We start from the raw sequence: 15,113 nt of genomic DNA on the forward strand, positions 1-15,113 counted from the left end.
GCCCATTGCTGTGCCCGAAAGTAAACAACTTCACCAACACCTGCCACAGTGCCTACAGTGGGGAGCTACAACTGGTTATGAGCTATATTCCCACCGACGTGGTCTATATATGGCTAATCTCCCACCTTTTAATGTGATTGGACAGTTTTAAAACTGCTGAGCTAAACTAAGCATTGGGCAAACCTGCTTTGCTAAGATAACTATTGCTTAAAAGGGTAGATGCTTAGCCCTGCTTACCAGTGTGCAAATCCGCTTAGATATGTTAAATCTTGCTTAAATTTTAAATTTCATTGACACCTCATGTTTAGGGCTGCTACACTACCCTGGTTACCATATACATAATAATATTCACCACCTATTTATGAAAAATACATTTTAGTTGTGTTTCACATATGAAAATGCATGGACTGTTGTAGTGCTCGAACAGTGACTGACTGCTGGCGAACGTTCTAACCACTACGCTACTCCCATTTCACTATTTGTACTCTGTATATTTCAGTTTAGCTTCTTTTGATGTTTAAACTCTGATATGCATAGCTGTGTGACGTGCAAACCCATGCAGCTATGCTTAAACTTTATTGCACACAGGAAAGAAAAATAAGGAATATATTTTAAATTTTGCTGTTTGAAACTTAGAACATGATAGAATGACAAGCGTTGGATTAGCATGAATTTTCTGAGGATGTAGAGTCTTAGACTCAAATATTTGTTATTATTTAATGACTTAATTTCACAGCTATTTGCCAGACAGGTGCAGATTTTAAGAGGAACACACCAAAAATATGAAGCAGAAATCTAGACATTCTGCAAAGATCTGTAAAGCTGAGAGATATGGCTGTCTCTTATTTTCTCCACAGACACTAAAGTGTCCATGGAGACTTTCATTCATTTTGAATTGCTGAATGGCAATTCTCGAGTGCAGGGGGCATGTGTATTGTAAGAGCACTGCTCTCAGGCACTCCCCCCTGCACTCACACACAGAACAATGTCTGTTTTAGAGCACGGCAGCGCACCTTCATACATATGCATGGCGCGCTGCCATGCTGCACGGAAATGGTCCCTTCTGTGCAAGAATAAGCTGTGCTTGCACAGATATTTGCTGAATCCTGGGGCCAATGTGTGCATCAGTCATGCAATACCCATACCTCATGCTTCTTAACACTGCACATTTCTAGGTCTCAGACACCTTATAACTGCATTTTAGCATCTCACTCAAACAACCATCATTACATCTAATGGCTATCCCATGTTTCTTCCATGTAGCATTGCCCATAACTCACATTTCCTTCAACTACAGAATTCTAGCTCCTAGACACCTGATAAATGCCTCCTGGCCTCTCAGTAAAACAGCCCCTCCCACTACATCTAAATATAAAAAGTAGGCTAACAAATTGACAGGATAGAGTTATTGTTAAACAGTTTTTGTCCATACATATTATGTTATCAGTGACACTTGGTTAAAGAATTCTAATGTTCCTTGATTTACATAAACACATTTCATCATATTTTCCAAAAAAAACAGAGAAGGCAACCAAACAGATGGTAGAACAATGTTCATAGTTAGAAGAAGCTAAAAAATCACTACGTCAGTAATAAGTAACATTAACCAAAACTTTGGTACTATCCTAGACTAGACTTCAGCATCCATTACTGTAGCATCAAAAAGAGATTACTAATTGTAGCATTATGGATTCTACCCACACAACACACAAAAATGGTTAAAGGTACTAATCATAACATCCTAAAACACTGTTCCACAAATAAAGAAGTAATACTTGGAGATGTTAATATTAAACTTTATATTCTCATAGGTAGAAACTCAATAAATATATCTCACAAAACAACCTTACTCAACTCATAGCCTCATCAACTAAGGTCAATTCTATATCAGGTAGTGACAGACTGATTGATCTCCTCATAACTAACATTCCCAACAGATTTAAACACATTACCTAACTTCCTCAGTGATCATCAAACTACAGAAGCTAAACTTATCTTTCACTATGTGACCCCCCCCCCCCAACACCCACATCATAGAGTAAGGAACTATGTCTGAATCTAAGGAATTCATTGTTTTATCTGACCTCCACAACATTAGCAGGACTCATCTACTTATCCGCTGAGCTCAATACAGCTTTACAAACAGCAGAGATCATATAATATAAATGCTTATTTCATAGAGCTCAAACTACGAAGTAAGTAACTTGTGTTAATGGGTCTACTTCTAAATTTCAAAGTTTCAAAACGTTTACTTTCTTATGAAAGAGACTATAAGATCAAAATTTTGAAACTTTGAAATTTAAATAAAAAAATTAGAAAAAAATATTAAAAAAATATATATTTTTTACATATTTGCAGAGGGGCAAGCCCCCCTACACCACCCCACCCCCTGTTAAATATGCCAACTCTGAGATCACACTACAGTGAGGAAAATGGTAAATACACCCTTCTGCTCTGTATGGTGATCTTCATTTAAATGCTTTGAAGTTTCAAAACTTCAATCCTATGACCTCGACCATAAGAAAGTCAATGTTTTGAAAGTTCGAAATTTTGAAGTTGACCCGTTTTAATAATTACTGCTGAAAACAAATTTCTCATAAAGTAAAAAGGATGTTTTGAAAGTGCAGAAAACACAAGTGAGGCAAATCATAAGGCAAGATAATTGGAAAAAGGGAAGCTAGAACATTTATTACACACAAATGTTTTGACACCTTAGAGAGTCACTGAAGCTTCTGTAGTATGTTTGTAGATGAAATGAACGGTTACACACTATATCCTGAAGTTAAAATAGAGGAGACATTATCAGTGTCCCAGGAGAGTCTCAGAGATGCTTGTCAGAACCAGCTTAATCTAGAGTAAAAGTAAACCTAAAACAATACTGGATATCAGAGTCCCAGTGCCATGTAGGTCATAGAAGTTTCCCAAAGTGAATAGAGTAGTCTCGATATATTGGACTATAGCCTGATGGTTCTATAAGATTTTGCAACAGCTTCAGAAAATTAAATAGTATATCCAAATTTGAATAATGCGCTATGTCCCAAGCAGATGAACCGACTGAAAAAATTATGCAAGGTTAAGTTTCTGTCCACTTTGGACCTATATCCCACTATCACCAGAAGCTTAGGGAATTTGCTTTTTCCATGCTAAATGAGCTCTTTAACTATAACATCTTATCTGTTGGTGTCCATAGAACACTTGCAGCATTCCAGAGGTTGCTGGACAAACTTCTTAGATTTCACACCATATATGCAGCAATCTGCATGGATCATATTGTAATATTTTCTGAGGACTAGAGAATCCATCCCCTAAAGAACAGGCCATTTTAAATTATTGCTAACCCAGCTAAACTGTAGGCTAGGTCTAACAGAAATTTGTTATATCACTATGTAATAGGCAAAGGGCTAGTAAAGCTACACAGTAAAAAAGGTTGATACTATATAAAACTGACATATACCAACCGCTAAGAAGAAAGTTAAGACTTTTTTATGTCTTATGAGTTATTATCACAAATTTTCCCCTGACATTGGTACTATCTCTTGACTCTAAACTGTCTGAGCCAAGGGTAAGGCTCCACTGAAAGTTCAAAGGACAACTGAATTGGGAAAAAAAACTTTGGATCAGTGGACATTTGAAATGAAAAAAGCCTTTGAATCAGTTGATAATTCCACACATCATATAACAATTCTTGGTACATACTGACATTTCTGAAGAAGGCATTATTGCAGTGTTGTCTCAGATAGTAGATGAGGAGGAATATACCATATGTTACATCAGCAGAAGTTCATTAACTATAGGAAACACTATTTAATGACAGATAATGAGTGACAGATAATCAAATGGGCCCTCACTTCCCTCAAATACTACTTTCAAGGAAGAGAACTAATACTGCAAAGTATTACCTTCATGAATGTTGTTATAGAAAGAAGGATATTAACTCTGTACCACATTACTGGAGTGCTAACCCTCTAGCCCTACAACTATTGAATAAGCCCAGACACATTAATATGGATATGCTGTTTTTGAGGTACAGCCCTTCAGCTGGTGCTTGAACTGTTGGCGCTATGTCTTGGTGGGAGAATCATGTGGTATAGTGGTACAAAAAGGCAATTTTGTTAGAAACCAGGAACATAAAGCACTTACTGCATTGTGCTTTACTGTGTTTAAAACTTTTGAACCTTGAAGGCGTATGCTAAGGCACTAGTTCATTTCTGTTTTTTACACATTGTTCCTGGTTTTTAATAAAGTTTTTTTTTTTGTGCCAAATGATGTTTTTCTAAATTTTGAAGTGTGGAAGAGTTTATATTTGGCAGCAATCGCAAAAGTTGTGTTCATAATGTGATGTAGAGGTGACTGCTGATCCTGAATAGCACTGAGCCTTTAAGGCTAAGAAAGGTTATGGGAATCAAGTTCAGTGCAGAAGAGGTATGTCTGGCCCATTATTGTGTAAAGCGGTAGAGTCCAGGTTTGGCCTGTGTGTGTGTGTGTGTGTGCGTGTGTGTGTGTGTGTGTGTGTGTGTGTGTGTGTGTGTGTGTGTGTGTGTGTGTGTGTGTGTGTGTGTGTGTGTTTGTGTGTGTGTGTCTGTGTGTGTGTGTGTGTGTGTGTGTGTGTGTGTGTGTGTGTGTGTGTGTGTGTGTGTGTACGAGAGTGATAGAGAGGGAGAGGGAAGAGGTCTCTGATCCTGAAAGAATAAAAAAAGTTTTACCCTTCACTGACAGTTGACAGTGGAACATGAGTGATATTCTGTATTGAATGACTGATGGAGATAACCTAATTGTTTGATGGAAAAGAATTCCCTCAAGCCATAAAACTGAACAGTGTAAACGCTGTCTTGGCTTTTGGGAAAGCCCTGCATGAAAAAGTACTATAACTGTACACTGATCTCTATAACCCAGTGAAAAGGCTTGAATTTTGTTTTCTCTTTCTACGTTACTTACTGTGAGAAAGCTTGGCTTCATTTATCCTTGTAAAGAAACCTACATTTTTAAAACTGTAAGGCAAGGAAAATACTAGAGAGATACTAAAATATGCAAAAGATTTGACTCAGGTTAACACAAGGGAAGCTCTCTGTAAGGCTTCTTCTGATGTTTGATTAGCAGCTCTGAAACTTGGAGTGTTTTTACTTTTACCATGAGGGCCTTTGAACCTATGAACAGAGAAAAAAACAATGCAAATATATTCTCAGCAGAAACAAATGGGATTTTCGTAGTGAGCTTTCCGAAATCTCTACCCTAAGGTCTATTACAATTTCTCTTTTATTTATAGCTAGGTCATTTAGGAATCTTTTCTCATGTCAGGAGGAAAAGACAGTGAAGTCTACTGACTCAGAGATGGATTGATTTAATCTTTTACCCGACTGCTAATGAGATTACTAAAAAGTTCAATAGGCATTGTTTGCAATACAGTAAATCAAAATATTTTTGGAAAGAAAATGTTATCAGTGTGAAACAACTTCAGTCAATACAATCTTTCTCATCACTATTACAAATTCTGATAATTTGTTTTCCTTTGATAGGCACCTGTCTTGAGTTCTCAGAAAGAATGTCACATTTAAAGAATTTATTTAATTTCTGCTCATAAGAATGTCATTCTTACTGTAAATTTGCAAAAGGAACATAGGATTTATCAGAGAAAAAATATTTTCAGTAGTTTTGGTTAGTAGTAATTAGGCTTACATATTTTATCTATTTCTGGATGTTACGCAAGTAATATTGGTTGGCTTGTTTGTTTGTGTCTTTTGGCTTTTCCCGGTTAGGGGTCGCCACAGCAGAACTCCGGTCCGCTAATGATTGGCAGTTGATTTCTACGTACCGGCTTGCCAGGCCTGATGCACAACCTGCAACGAAGGTACGCCCATTCACGCATGTCTCCACGCAGAAGACGCTCTAGCTGAGAATCGAACCGGACAGCGTCTTACTGTGAGGCGACAAGGCTACGCAGTACCAAATGAAAATACAAAAGAATGCAGAGAAAATAAATAAGTATAATGCAGGTATTAGGATACCACTGAGCCATTTCAGATGTTCATTTAATTTTAGGTGCAAGTGTAACATTGAAACATTTCAGATGTTCATTTAGATTTAATGCAGGTATAAAATGTCATTTGATTTTTTTTTTAATATTACTTGCTAAAAGCATCTTTTTCCATAAATCTGTCATTACATGCTTCTGCTTTTCTCTGACAGGGTTTTATTGTACTCAGTCAATGAGTACAATTTATTTACATTCAATACCCCTCCACTCAACAAAGTTTACTGCATATCCAGAGTCTAAATTGAATTCCCTGAAATATAATGCACCCTAAACAAGAAAAAAGTTTGATGAGTATATAAACTACATCCATTTTCCTAGCACACTGCTTTAGAAACTTTATCTACCATTCCCTAGCATCTTGACTTTGTGTTGTCTTCCATCTGAGATTGCATTATCAGTAATTACACACAGTAAGGAGCTTTACAAATGGACCACACGTTCTCTGTCATTTATGTACATATCTTTCTGCTTAATGATTTAACATATGCAGTTCAAAAATTTAGGAAATATTGTTTGCAAGTGACTCTGTCAACTCGTAACTGGCTAATAAACTGGGAAAATGTAGAGTTAGATGAGGGGAGGACTGAATGGTTAGCAGCCATCTCATCAATCTGGGGGAAGAGTATGGGCTTCCTTGAAACTGTGTAGTATTGTAGCAGACTCAACGTAGAAACACAAGGCCACTAATACATGAGCATGTAGACTGGCACAAGTCAGCCTGTCAAGCATGGCAGAATACATGTTCAAGCATTTTGCTACTGCGTGCATTGTCAACAAGGAAGTACTAGTGGGACATAAAATACCTGTTGTGAAATGATGCCACTATTTGGAACAACTTGATCCCCTCTCTATTTTTCCTAACAATGGCAATTAATCTTCATTAGCATATATCTCAGGCTGGAATTAAACTGGTCAGTCTGAAGAAGAGACATGAGTAGAAAGAAAGAAACATGGAGCAGTTCCATAGCAGCACGGAATGAAAAAATAATTCACCACATGAAAATGTACTGATACATTATATAATTAAGCAATATTCCATGCCTGGGTGTGGGTAATGCTGGATTTACCCACAGTTGGCATGGTTTGGTCATGAGGCCGAAGCCCGAGTGGCCAAACAAAGACAACCGTGGGTAAATTCAGCATTACCCACACCCAGAAGTGGGTTATTGCTATTATACAGTGACATTATTTAAGAAAAAATACTTACTTTTCTTAAATAATGGCATTGTATAATGCCTCCTTTCTGCCGTTCCACAGCTGTCCAGTATTCTGGAGCAGTTCTGATGTACTGCCCATGCTTATGCTTATGCAGTACATCAGGGCTGTGTGTAGAGGAAACAATGGAGAAAGGAAGATCTCCGATGCTTTTTTTTTTTAAGCTATCTCACTATGTTAAATGCATTTAACATAGCGAGATAACAGCAAGGGAGCTCTTCAGTTCCCTATTGCTGTTCAACACATACAAAAAACAAGACTTATACTAATAGGTTCATGGGTTCATAAGTAGATATTGGGCTATCTGCCCCAAGGCATATATTAGCCCAGCCACGTTGTGCGGTATTCCCCACCCCTTTGGTTAGTTCCCTAGGCCCTTGATCTAACAGCTAGTACCCTTGGCCCCTATCCAGAAGAGCTGCTGGTATGATCCCTGGTGTGAACTTTCTGTTACCCATCCACTCGTCAAGGTTCCTCTTGAAGAGTGATAGTGAGGGGCTTTGTCTTATGTAGATTGGGACCTTGTTCCATAGCAAGGGAAGTCTTTGCGAAGGGAATCTATCCCTCCAGCATGTTCTATTCATTGTTGTGCTGAGGTTTATATCCCTAGAGCATGTATCTCAAGTGGATTTGGTTCTGCTAAGACGGAGCATGTTCAACAGTTCTGGGTTGGACATGGCTCTGTATGTTAGACAAAGATCGCCTCTGAGAAGGCGGTATGCAACAGAGAAAAGCCTTAGTTTTTTCAATTGTGCTGCATAGGGCAACTGTTTGAGGCCAGTAATCCTCTTAGTGAGGTACCTCTGTGGTCTCTCCAGCTGCTGGAGATGCCTAGCCAGGTACATTCCAATTGGTGCATTATACTCAATAATGGGTCTGATGAGGGAAGAGTAGAGGGGCACCATTACATCCTTAGATCTTGATGCGAACCCTTTCTTGATCAGATGGATCACATAGAAGGATTTTCTAACCACCTTGGCAACATGGTTATCAAAGGAAAGCTGACTATTTACTTGGGTCCCTAGAGCCCTTATTACTACTTCAGATTTCAGGGGGTTACCTCCTATGTGGTAATTCGCAGGTACTCTGTTTTTTCCAAAGGAGATTACTATGCATTTTTTAGCATTTAGCTTGAGACCATGGCTTTGACACCATGCATCAGTCTCACTAAGGCCCTTCTGGAGGATATCCATGTCAGCCAGAGACTCTATTATAGCACCCAGTTTGCAGTCATCCGCAAACTTGGTAAGCCACAGCCCTTCAGTGCTTGCCTGTACTTCTTAGAAGTATATGCCAAACAGGAGGGGCCCCAGGACAGTGGCCTGAGGCATGCCGCTCATTACTGGTGTGGATTCGGACATAGATCCTGCTACTCTTACTTTGTGGGATCTGTCTGAGAGCCAGTTTGCGATCCATCTTGTGACGTAAGGGTTTATGCCCAGGTTGGTGAGTTTATCAATAATTCCCGAATGGGGAATGGTGTCAAATGCTTTAGCAAGGTCATGGCAAGCCATGTGTACCTTTTTTCCCTTATCTATAGCCTGAGTAACTGTCTCAAAGAAGTCCACCAGCTTCAGGAGGCATGATCTGCCCTTGATGAAGCCGATCTGTGTGGGGTCAAGAGTTTGGAGGTTCCCAATTTCTCCATTTATGAGTTCCATAATGATTCACTCCATTGCCTTACAGATCGGACTGGTCAGGATTATTGGTTGGTAGTTCCCAGGGTTGGTTGTGGGCCCACCCTTGTGCAGCGGAACCACCGTTGCTGTGCGCCATTCTATGGGCACATATCCTGTCAAGTGGCTGAGAAAAAGTCCAGGTGACCGGACCTTTTTCCATTAGTATAAGTCTGATTTACAATGGGCACGCTGACCAATCAGCATGCATGTTTTAGAATATTAATGGGAGGTTGTTGTATAATAAAGGTTAAATAGTACAGCAACCATTTAAGAGATGTTGTCAACAGCATTAGTGGCTGCAACAGTCAAATTCAATATCACAATTCTATTGGAAAATTAAACAATATTAATGTTATCTTCTTTATCTGTGTGTGTGTGTGTGTGTGTGTGTGTGTGTGTGTGTGTGTGTGTGTGTGTGTGTGTGTGTGTGTGTGTGTGTATATATATATATATATATATATATATATATATATATATATATGGGTCTACTGTATAAGTTCGAAAATACACTTCTTCAAACTCACACAGTAGACCCTGGGTTACGCAAAAGTGCACTTAATCGAAAGTGCACTTTTGCAAAACCTGCTTCAGTGAACGGGCTACATACTGCAGTTGAGTGCAGTAGTCACGGACCTTAGGGTTAGTGCACTGGTCATGGTAAGAGGATAGCTAATAGGACTATCCCCTTACCATGACCCGCACCCTAACCCTAAGGTCCGTGACTACCACACTACAGTGGAGGACATAGCATGTTTTCCTACTGTCTTCCACTGTAGTGCGATCCATTCGTAGAAGTTGAGTTCGCGAAAGTGCACTTTTGAATAAGTGCACTTTCACGTAACTGAGCGGTGTACTGCTCTTTTTCGAATACGTGGTATTCGATGAAAAGCAGTAGACCCATATATATATATATATATATATATATATATATATATATATATATATATATACATACAGACACACACATATATATATATATATATATATATATATATATATATATATATATATATATATGTATATGGCTCCCCTGCATTTTACAGAATGTACACTTGTCCGACAAACACAGGGTTTTGATTTAATATTGACAGCATGGATGGCCAAGCCCCTGCCCTCTTTGGTAATGGGAGTTAACACTAACCCTAACACTGCCCCTTACCCCAAATCTAAAACTACATCATAAAATCATTAAAACCTTCTTGTAACAATGTGATTATTCAGACAAATTTGAGGCTAGTATTATGGGAGGGTGTTAGTTTTAATATTGTGATAGGATAAAGTTTTCCTCTGTTGATATTATTGTTTTCAGTTTTGTTTGTGTGCACTATTGTGTATGATCAGACTTATTTTGTCAGTGTTTTAAATTTGATGTTAAGGTGGTTCAGTCATACACAATAAGCCCATATATATATATATAATTTTGGATGGCATTCAGTCAGAAAGGGATAGTTGAAAGGCTTTTTTCCAGTTCACTGAAGTCCAAACCAAAAATGGTTGACACCACAACAATGAATGAATTTGCTGTTGTGAGAATGATGTTCTGTTTAGAGATTGTAGTACAGAAGGGATTGGGAAATGTACCCATTTCCTCACTGTAGTGTGAATTCTGAGTTTGTATATATAATGAGCAGGGTGTGTGGGAGGCGCAGGTGGGATTGCCCTCCTGCAATAAGTTAGTCATACATGTCTGGATGGAAGGGTATGCTGGGTAATGATGAGTACATTGAATGACAATGTGTCGACATTACCGGTTTTGATCATTTACTTGAACGATGTTTTTGCTTTTAATTTTTGCAGACGTGCACATTTGATGGAATGCATTTCAAAATCATGATAGTTTACTATCACGATACATACACACACACACACACACACACACACACACACACACACACTTGTATATCTCAATATAATGTATATAGTGATATGTTTTCACACACATATATATATATATATATATATATATATATATATATATATGTGTGTGTGTGTGTGTGTGTGTGTGTGTGTGTGTGTGTGTGTGCGCGCGTGTGTGTGTGTATTTATTTATTATATCTCTTAATACCGATGTGCTGAAACATCAATGGACATTACATTGATATCTGCACATTAAACCTAACACAAATAACACAAAATAATTGATAAAAAAAAACACAGGCTTTTCTTTTGAGATTATTGGCATTGACGTTAACCCTGTTTTTTCCCATATATATCCATTGGGTCAGGATCCAAAGACACACACTCCTATAGAAATACGGATCGGTGCTAGGCTAAAAATATCAATAGCAAAAATGAACAGCCCGCACACAAAGTCAGCTCTTTAATAATACAATTTAATATAACATAACATATATGTTATACAAAAGCACCCAAAAATGAGTGTTGTAAACATAGCATACCATTTTCAGCAAAAAGCAATAAAAATACTTTCATTTTCAGCAAAAACCCTTCATCAGTGCAATAACCCATTAACACCACAATGACATTATATACTGCTCCCTTAACAGCTATTGGTTATCATAACTGCTCAGGGTCAGGGTGTCACATCACCTAGAGCCAATGTTCACACAGCAGAGTGGCTAGCCCTGTAATAAAGAAACAAACAAAAAAAACTAAACCTTAACAGAGCCTCTAGATATTTTGAGTAGTGATACTGTTAGGGAACGGGTTTTTTGTAACATAATTCATACAGTTGGGGTTAGGGGCAGCGGCAGGATTTGGTTAGGGTTAACTAACATGAGTAAGATTGTACAGTGGAGCTTCTATCCCTTTATGAGTGTAGTCATCTGCATTAACCCTAACCTGAACTCTGTTACTGCCCATAGTCCCTACTCATTACCTTATAAAACCCCTTTTTCTAACAGCAACACTACATAAAACACTCACATATCTTCACACACACACACACACACACACACACACACACACACACACACACACACACACACACACACACACACACACACACACACACACACACACACACATAACATTAAATCTATCCCATTACCTTTTTGTAACCTTAATCTGCAAAGAAGCACAGACACACACACACACACACACACACACACACACACACACACACACACACACACACACACTCATCATTAAATCTATCCCCTTACCTTTTTGTAGCCTTAATATGCAAGTATGATGCACAGACACACACACACACACACACACACACACACACACACACACACACACACACACACACACACACACACACACACACACACACACACACACACACACACACACACACACACACACATTCCTAAAATATATACACACACACATATAGATATATACCTAAAAACATGCTGGCTATGCCCTTGCAACTCCCACTCTAATATCACCCACCCCATCCAACCACTACCTTTCTTTCCACTCCACTAACTACCTTGATTATAGCAAGCTCAGATGCTCATAAGCCTAGTGCTTATTATACAGCAGGAACTTCTTATTGTAACATTTGTTAATGTCTGTTATGTAGTTCACAGATAAAGATTCTAGTTGTCTACTGATGTACTATGTTCTTCATCTGTAAATATGTTGTAAGTAATTGCTAAGTTAAATTGTTAATTGCTATGTAATCCAATGTAACTACTGTCTGTTTATTTTAACTGTGGAGCTTTTCTCCCCAGGCCTCCGCTGAAAATGGACTTACGTCCAGTCGGACACTCCCGGTCAACAAATGTAAATAAATAAATTATATATATATATATATATATATATATATATATATATATATATATATGTGTGTGTGTGTGTGTGTGTGTGTGTGTGTGTGTGTGTGTGTGTGTGTGTGTGTGTGTGTGTGCATGTGTATAGGACAAAAAAGCTGGTGTTCCAGACAGCAACATTTACTGCAGTCGAACACAACTGCTGTCAACCAGAAACAAAACACATCAGTTAATTTAGTTCATAAAAGCACATTTGACAAAGTTAACTGCAATCATGTCATCTCTCCTTCATCTATCTATCTATCTATCTATCTATCTATCTATCTATCTATCTATCTATCTATCTATCTATCTATCTATCTATCTATCTATCTATCTATCTATCTATCTATCTATATCAAATTTCAACTTGCACTTGAGTCATCACCAATATAAAGTAATAAAGCAAACACATTCAGATGTTCTGTAAATGGTAAACACATTGCTGTCTTATAAAGTAAGTGTTTTTGTCCCATACACTCCAGACGTTTTCAGACTAAGGCCGGCATATATAGTCAGTTATGCAGATGAGTTAAGGATTTCAAGGGTGTGTGTGAATGAGAGCAGCCAAGCTGTGATTCTTAGAGGACATTTACTCCAATGGATGGTGAACTTGAATGCACTTATGCAAATGGGCAGATAATGAGACAGAAATAAAGAATGATGTACATCTTACACTAATGAAGACTATTTTATATCATTTTAATTCCTAGTCAATTTTTCCCACTTTTCTGTTATGGTTACAGATGCATTATAAAAAGCATATTAAAATTTATCAGAGTTGCATTTGGCAAAAATGTTATATCTTCTGGTGAGCCTTGCTATTTCTAAATCAGAGTTGCTTGCCTTGGCTGGGCCAAAACTGCTTGTGTCCAGTAGCACTCAGCTGCCAAGAAGGTAAAAATATAAGCAAAGGATTAATCATTATAACTTTGATAATAAAGAAATCATCGATATAGAATGGAGAAGGACATTATAAGATTCTTTATTGGCATGTTTTATCCCCGTAGGAGCAGTGGAGGAATACATGGACTTCTAGTCCTGTGGACAAAAAGGTATGTATAGGCCTCACTATACTTGCTATGGTGACCTTCCAGAAGAAAAAAACTGAGAATAAATTGGGGATTTCACAAACTTCTGCCTTGAGGATACTGAAGGATACTAAAGGAAGTATACTGAAGCAATTCCTGGATGTACTCTTGGCACATGTGGATCAGTGCATGTACTTCCTGGTGCCACCTCAGGATCAAGCCAGGACTATGTGCACCTTTTATGGGCTGGCACATGTCCCTGATGTACTTGGTACAATAGATTGCACCCATGTTGCAATTAGGGCCCTCTTGATCCACTAGGTGAATGGTACCACAATAGGAAGAGCTAACATTCTATCAATTGCCAGGTAGTGTGTGATGCATGGGGATGCATCACCAACATCTCTAACCAGCATCCTGGTAGTGCACATAATTCCCACATCTGGCACACTAGCTCACTTCACTACCTCTTTCTGTGTGATAGGATGCCCAGTGGTCAAGTTGCTTTCTCTTTCTTTCTTTCTTTCTTTCTTTCTTTCTTTCTTTCTTTCTTTCTTTCTTTCTTTCTTTCTTTCTTTCTTTCTTTCTTTTTTATGCTATTAAAGTAGTTATTTATATTAAACTGTATTGCTGTATAATAGTCCCCAGGATTCATGAAGCTTGCGCCAGGCGCAGGCGTAGCATAGGCGGTATAATGCCAAATATGGTCACAGAGCGATTCGGGTACAATCCAATTCCACGTGCACTACCAGCGTATGCCAGATCTGCGCAGCCCTCATCTTAGGTATGCTAATCACCCCATGCACAGTGCCGCACCATGCAAATGAAGGTACATAGCGATTCATGAAGTGGTGAAGGCGTAGCGTAAGGCCACAGAAATGTAAACCAAAAAAAATGGTTTACATGTTTCCAAACAGAACATCGTTGCTATGAAAGCAGACCAGACTCATGTATTACAAAGTTAACATATGCCAATGGCTAAATATACAGCCAATGGCATAAGAAAAGATGCACAACACCTAAAAACCAACATTTAATGTCATGTACACAGTAACGCAAAGTACAACCACAGGGCATGTGTGTGCAAATGGGAACACAAAGAAAATATATACAAATGTCATAAAATCGCAATGTAATACAAATCATGATTTCACCATAATACTCAATGGTATGCATGGTACACCACAACCAAGCTGCAAGGGTTGCTAAGGGTCTGTGACAGTGTTCGACGCGGTAACTAGGAATTAGTAGTCAATGCCATGCAAATGAGGCAAGTAATAATGAATTGCAAACGTCCTGCCGGACTAAGGATGTACCATACGGCGCAGCGCTACAACACCGAGGAGTGGTTTAGAGGTATACATGACATCAGCAGTGGGAAGTGCCACAGTAGCTGTAAGCACATTGGAGCAATGCAAATCTGGCCTGGCCA

This window comes from Protopterus annectens, chromosome 11.part0 (assembly GCF_019279795.1).
Source record: "Protopterus annectens isolate FY-2018-M chromosome 11.part0, PAN1.0, whole genome shotgun sequence".
NCBI lineage: Eukaryota > Metazoa > Chordata > Ceratodontiformes > Protopteridae > Protopterus > Protopterus annectens.